Raw genomic sequence first — 7,472 nt, forward strand, 5'->3', positions numbered from 1 at the left:
CCAACACAGTGCTCAATTGCGCCACTTGTCAGCGCTTCCAGCCGGCCCAACCACGGGAGCCCTGCAGCCCCATGAGTTGGTCACGTCACCATGGACCAAGGTGGGCATCGACCTGTTCCACGCGCTGGGCAGAGACTATGTCCTGATTGTGGAGTCCTTTTCAAATTACCCGGAGGTGATACGGTTGCACGACATCACATCGTCTGCAGTCATCCGTGCCTGTAAGGACACCTTTGCTCGACACGGCATTCCACTCACAGTGATGTCGGACAATGGCCCCTGCTTCGCAAGCCAGGAATGGACCAACTTTGCCAGGCGGTAAAATTTTGCACATGTGACATCCAGTCCCCTGTACCCCCAATGAAACGGCAAAGGGGAGAAGGGCGTCCACATAGTCAAACGGCTCCTCTGCAAGGCTGCCGATGCTGGGTCCGATTTCTACCTCGCCTTGCTGGCCTATCGCTCGGCCCCACTGTCCACTGGCCTGTCGCCAGCCCAGCTGCTCATGGGTCGCATCCTGAGGACGACGGTGCCGCCCATTCATGCCCCAGACCTCGACCACCTTCCGGTCCTTCGACGGATGCAGCTGTCTCGTGCACAGCACAAGGCGGCCCATGACTCCCATGCAGCTGATCTCCCTGCTCTGGCTCCAGATGGCAAGGTCCGCATCCATCTTCCAGATAATGGCTGGTCTGCAACCGCTGTGGTCCTTCGGCAGGTGCCCCCACTCGTTCCTGGTTCGTCTACCGGATGGCTCCATTCTGCGCTGCAATCGACGTGCCCTTCGTCTCGTTCCACGCTCGCTACGTGATCCTCCACTGTCGCCTCGCCCTCCTGCTGACCCTGCCATGGACTGTGCAGAGATCCCGGTCAGTCTGCATCCCCCTGACTCTGACGCAGTCCAGCCCGCTCCTCAGCCGGCGGCTCCCGACCCACCCTTGAGGCGGTCAACCAGAATTTGTCGCCCACCTCAGAGACTTAATTTGTGAACTTTGTGGACTTATGGACTTTCTGCTTTGTTCTGTTCTTCCGTTTAATCGTTTACGTGGTTTGTATATAGTGTTCATCTCATTATTCTTGTGATATACTGTTTTTCTGCACCAGGCACCTTCCCATGTAAATAGCTTAGTTCTCATGTACATAGTCCTGTAAATATTTTGCACACACGTAGTCAGGGACATTCTCACCATACACTATTTATTGCCACACAGGTACATTTTTTATAAAAGGGGGGATGTCATAATATACACCAATATATTATGGTGCAGACACACATTGATGGACTGCAGGCACTGTGGTCAGCATGCATTGTCCCATGCATTGACTCCGATCCTGGCCAACTTAAAGTCTTGCATGTAGACATACTTGTATCGCAGATGTGGGTGACCTATTGGTTCCGTGTCGATAGCAAGCTCGTCAGGAAAGGTGTGGAAGAAAGCAGAGCACAAAAGAAATGGCCAGTTGATGGAAAAGCGAGCCTACTGAAAGGAAAACAAAACATCAGTCGACCTTGGACCACTCTACCTTAAGGACTTGGGCAGAGAAATGGCAAATGGAGTAATAAATAGACAAATGTGAGGTAATGCATTTTAGTAGGTCTAGCATAGAGGGGAAATATACCGTAAATGGCAAAAGGAATATAGAAAGTCAGAGAGATCTGGGTGTGCAAGTCCACAGATCTTTGACAGTGGAAACACAAGTGGACAAGGTAGTCAAGAAACGGAATGCATAGGTGGGCATACTGGAGGGCATAGGTTTAAGGTCCGTGGAGAAGGCAGCATGGTGGCGCAGTGAGTAGCACTGCTGTTTCATGGCGCAAATGTGTCAGGTTCGATCCCGGCTCTGGGTCACTGTCGGTGTGGAGTTTGCACATTCTCCCCATATTTGCGTGGGTTTCGCCCCAACCCAAAGATGTGCAGGTTAGGTGGATTGGCCACGCTAAATTGCCCCTTAATTGGAAAAAATTGGGCACTCTAAATTTAAAAAAAAATGTTTAGATGAGATGCGCGAGGCCGGTTTTTTACACAGAGGGTGGTGAGTGCCTGGAACGCATTGCCAGGGGAGGTTGTGGAAGCAGATACATTAACGGCATTCAGAAGGCATCTTGCCAAATACATAGAAAGGATGGGTATAGAATGTTATGGCACAAGGAAGTGCTGAGGGCTTTGGCCAAGGCAGGTATCATGACCGGTACAGGCTTGGAGGGCCAAAGGGCCTGTTCCCATGCTGTATTGTTCTTTGTTCTACTCATCTGTGCCAGCTGCAGGAGGGACTGCCACTCGCAAATTGACCTCGACATAGACACAACAGGCAATGTTCAATTCAGTGACGTACAGCCTGGATTCAGTCCATCGTCTCCTGAGGCAGATAGATGCCACGACAATACAATTCTACATGCTTGCAAACGTTGTACTCCATGGATGCTCAATAAGACTGCACTCAAAATCCCTAAAGTTTACAATTAAATAAAAATAGAGAGCCAACAGCACATGTAAAACATAAAATTTAAAATTAAGTTGCATCAGTTGCAGGAATAGATGCTACCTGAGCTTGTTATTTGTTTTTTTAATTTATCTATTTATTCTTTCAGCTGATGCCATTGTCTTTACTGTAATCAATTGACAAATAAACAGGCCAAAACTATCACTGATCTGACAGCAGATAAAATGAGCAGTTTATATTTGTCTTGTAAAATATAAAGGCCCCCCAAAAAAACATTGCACGAGGTATTGCGTACAGTTCTGGTCACCGCATTATAGGAAGGACGTGGAGGCTTTGGAACGGGTGCAGAGGAGATTTACTAGGATGTTGCCTGGTATGGAGGGAAAATCTTATGAGGAAAGGCTGATGGACTTGAGGTTGTTTTCGTTGGAGAGAAGAAGGTTAAGAGGAGACTTAATAGAGGCATACAAAATGATCAGGGGGTTGGATAGGGTGGACAGTGAGAGCCTTCTCCCGCAGATGGATATGGCTGGCACAAGGGGACATAACTTTAAACTGAGGGGTAATAGATATAGGACAGAGGTCAGAGGTAGGTTCTTTACGCAAAGAGTAGTGAGGCCGTGGAATGCCCTACCTGCTACAGTAGTGAACTCGCCAACATTGAGGGCATTTAAAAGTTTATTGGATAAACATATGGATGAAAATGGCATAGTGTAGGTTAGATGGCTTTTGTTTCGGTGCAACATCGTGGGCCGAAGGGCCTGTACTGCGCTGTATTGTTCTCTGTTCTATGTTCCTGCAAGGCATCTGTCAGCCCTGTAAATAATTATCATGTAAAACTGCATTTGGGCGTTTGGAATCATGTTCGATTTCTACTTTGGCACTTGGTTCTCCAGTCCTTTCATCCACACATCTGTCCATCAACACATCTGTCCATCACCAATTGCTTTCCACCAATGCTGCATTCAGACAAATTATTTTTACTGCACATGTGTTCAGTAAATATTCCATGGCATCTTTTTTGGAGCTGCGTGCTTCCACATTAGTGCCAATGCACCGGAGTGACGAGAAGCTGGTCAGATGCACCCAGGCCAAAGTAAAGGATAAATTAACTTCAAAGTAAAGACCAAGAAAAATAATAGGTGAGTCACGTTTTAAGAAAATCCTCTGTGACATTTCATACTGCTTGTCATTCAGAATGCGTTCTGGTGTCACGAAAACAAAAAGGCCACACCTGTATTATCTCACAGACTGATCCTCCAGGTAGCAGCAATGAATAATGTGTTGCCTTCTCTCGTGAATCCTTGAAGATGATTATGCTGCAGCCACTATTGTCAATCGTAACAAGAAACAAAACAGTGACCTCTGTTGTTAGAACAGTAATGATACAATGTTACACTGGGCATACAGCAGTGCTTATTAGCACCCCATATCGCAACTGAAACCCCAATCTACTCACAGTAAGAATAGCGGACTAGAAAACTGAAGTAAATACAGAGCAAAATTGCCCTGTTGCTGCTTTAACTGGAAATCGGGTTCGAGAACTTCTTGAGACTCCGCTTGAGGGCCTGAATTTTCAGATTTTTCTTTCAGTCTCAGCTCAGGCAGGACAAGCGGAGTGTCTCTCACCGGCTATGCTGCCGTCTTTCCCTGTATTCGTTTTCGAGACTCTGAAACAAAAACGGTGACGGGATGGTTCACATGTCGTCATGCCGGCGGACAGTTTCTGATGGAGCCCGCCCAGCCAGCAACTTAGGCTCCCGCTAGAAAAGGGCCCCCCAAAGTAAAAAGGTTAAAAATAGAAAAAAGGAACTCACCGCGTCCCCCCACCCCGCGCTCAATAACTCACCACCGAATCCCGCCCCCCGAACCCGTACTTCCCTCACAGACAGGGTACCCCCGGCACCTCTCAGAAACCCCTCGGTTCTGCCCCTGAAGCAGTGCCAGGATTTTGCCCAGGCAGGAACCTCTCCTCTCCCCCCCCCCCTTGGGGGCTGTACTTACCTGTGCGCCTTCGACAGGTTCTGTTCACCAGGTGCATATCAAGGAACACGATTCAGCACACCAACCTGAATGGATAGTTTGCCATGGAGGGACTATCGGGTGAGATCTGCATTGATAATTTGATGTAAATGTGGATCCTGACCACTGTTACGTCATTGACGGGTGGGTGGGCGAGGGTAAATGATCAATGAAATTCCGCCACCAACGTAAAATCTGTTTTGAGACTGAACCATCTTTCTGTTTATAGATAGACATTATATGGTACTGTTCAAAGTGAAATGATGCGTCATCCTTGTGTCCTGGTTAACCAATTTCACTGAAAAGTAATCCTTGACTAATTATCTTATTATTTTTGGAAGTTCATACGATGCACAAAATGGCCTCTAGACCTGTTCAGATAAAAGCAATCAGAGTAATTCTTTGCATGTACTTGTCTAGAGGCATTCCTGAGAGTCATGTAAAGGCACGGTGGCACAGTGATTAGCACTGCTGCCTCACAGGGTCAGGGACCTGGGTTCAAATCTGACCTCTGGTGGCTGTCTGTGAGGAGTTTGCACATTCTCCCTGTGTCAGCGTGGGTTTCGTCTGGGTGCTCCAGTTCCCTCCCACAATCCAAACATTTGCAGGTTAGGTGGATTGGCCATGATATAATTGCCCCTCAGTGTTCAAAGATGTGCAGGTTAGGTGGGATTATGGGGATGTGGGGATAGGGCGGGGTGCTCTTTCAGAGGGTTGATGCAGACTCGATGGGCCAAATGGCTTCCTTCTGCACTGTAGTGATTCTATGATATATCGATTTTAAGTCTTTAATTTTAATTGCTAATCGACACTGACTTTTCTTAGCATTATCAATGGGGCTCCAGGCCCAATATCTAATTTAAGGGCACGTTAACTGGGTTCACTGAACTGTTGGAATCTAGCCAATATCAATGTGAGTCGACAGAGTGGCCAGCCTGGAACATCTTTATGGGAAGAGACAGTATACTTACACCTGCTTTCATAATTTATGATCGGCTGTCACCTTTTTCATTACAAAATCCTTTATTGGAACATAGAACATACAGTGCAGAAAGAGGCCATTTGGCCCATCGAGTCTGCACCGACCCACTTATGGGGCGCAATTCTCCGGTATCGGCGCGATGTCCGCCGACCGGCGCCAAAAACGGCGCAAATCACTCAGGCATCGCGCCGCCCCAAAGGTGCGGAACCCTCCGCATTTTGGGGGGCCGAGCTCTAACGTTGAGGGGCTAGGCCCGCGACAGACTGATTTCCGCCCCGCCAGCTGGCGGAAGTACCCCGCCAGCTGGCGCGGAAATGACATTGCCGGGCGGCGCATGCGCGGGAGCGTTAGTGGCCGCTCACGGCACCCCGCGCATGCGCAGTGGAGGGAGTCTCTTCTGCCTCCGCCATGGTGGAGACTGTGGCGAAGGCGGAAGGAAAAGAGTGCCCACACCGTACAGGCCCGCCCGCGGATCGGTGGGCCTCGATCGCGGGCCAGGCCACTGTGGGGGCATCCCCCGGGGCCAGATCGCCCTAGGACCCCAGAGCCCACCCGCGCTGCCTTGTCCCACCGGTAAGAGAGGTGGTTCCATCCACGCCGGCGGGACAGGCATCCTAGCAGCGGGACTTCGGCCCATCTGGGCCGGAGAATCGCGGGGGGGGTGCCCGCCAACCAGCACGGCGCGATTCCCGCCCCCGCTGAATATCCGGTGCCGGAGAATTCGGCAACCGGTGGGGTCGGGATTCACGCTCGCCCCCGGCGATTCTCCGACCCGGCGGGGGGTCGGAGAATCTCGCCCAAGCTCTCACTTCCACCTTATCCCCGTACCCCAATAACCACTCCTAACCGTTTTGGTCACTAAGGGCAATTTATCATGGCCAATCAACCTAACCTGCACGTCTTTGGACTGTGGGAGGAAACCAGCGCAGCCGGAGGAAGCCCACACAGACACGGGGAGAACGTGCAGACTCCACACAGACAGTGACCCAGCGGGGAATTGAAGCTGGGACCCTGGCGCTGTGGAGCCACAGTGCCAGCCACTTGTGCTACCGTGTTGCCCTTTGTGCTACCGTGTTGCCCTTATTGAGATATTTCTGCACCGAACATGACTTTGTATATCAAAGCATAAATACAACAGGCCCTTTCATTTGTAGTCAACTCATGAGGCTCTGATGGAGTCCATTTTGAACTGTGTGAGCTCTCTTTTGGATCAGCACTGCTCACTTGTGTTAAAGTGAGAGTATCAGATTGCCAATTAGAGGGCCTGGGACCAAGCAGCAGCCTCAATTCAGTTATTAGTTCAATCATTTCTCAGCTTGCTCACTGAACAGATAACCTCAGGATGAAAAGTCCCTCACATCAGTCAGTGAGGCGACGGGAAGGAAAACCTAGAGCTGAAACTTGTCCACGCCATATAAATTATGTCTGGAATCGGCGCAACATCACTGGAAGCACCCACAAAAAAACATCTGTGCTGCACACCGTTCAGTCAGGGGGAGGACATGTAGAGTTGGAAACGCAGAAAGGGATTCAAAAAGCTGGAAAGGCTGGGAAGGAAAAAAAATGCAGACACCTTATTAATGTTGAAAAATAAATTACATTAGCTGGCCGTCTCCTCCCTGTTAGACTGAGGGTAGGATTTCTCTAGCTGTTGTGTGTAACAGTCACAAACCTGCATTTTTTAAATGAGTTTCAGATTTCACTGCACACATAGTGTACAGGGGAAATCCTCCCCCAGTGAATTATATTGTTTGGCTTGTTTAAATGAAAGGCAGTGCCTGAAAATAAAAGCCACGTCTATATTACACCATAAATGTACAGTTTATTCCAGAAGTGAGGAAGGAACAATAAAATCACTATGCAAGACTCGAAATCACAAAAACCTCTTTGTTTTCAGTGTTTAATTTGAATTGTTAAAAATACAGAAAAGAAAATTACAATCAGAGTTTAATTTATGAAAATCCTGCAGGAGGGAAGTACATAAATAATCTGGAAACCTGCTTCTTGAAGCCCATGCTGATTATGT

At 48.8% G+C, this 7,472-nt stretch overlaps 1 long non-coding RNA gene across 2 annotated transcripts; it reads right to left on the minus strand.

The window, feature by feature from the left end:
- Positions 1 to 820: 820 nt before the first annotated feature.
- Positions 821 to 4,548, minus strand: LOC140429524 (uncharacterized). Of its 2 annotated transcripts, none has more exons than XR_011949113.1 (3): positions 4,447 to 4,548; positions 3,677 to 4,112; positions 821 to 1,478 (listed from the first exon to the last, which is right to left on the minus strand). It is a non-coding gene; the product is annotated as an uncharacterized lncRNA (long non-coding RNA). The 2 variants fall into 2 exon arrangements; XR_011949112.1 differs by having other exon boundaries at positions 821 to 1,481.
- Positions 4,549 to 7,472: the final 2,924 nt, after the last annotated feature.

Source organism: Scyliorhinus torazame, chromosome 1, assembly GCF_047496885.1.
Source record: "Scyliorhinus torazame isolate Kashiwa2021f chromosome 1, sScyTor2.1, whole genome shotgun sequence".
Taxonomy (NCBI): Eukaryota; Metazoa; Chordata; class Chondrichthyes; order Carcharhiniformes; family Scyliorhinidae; genus Scyliorhinus; species Scyliorhinus torazame.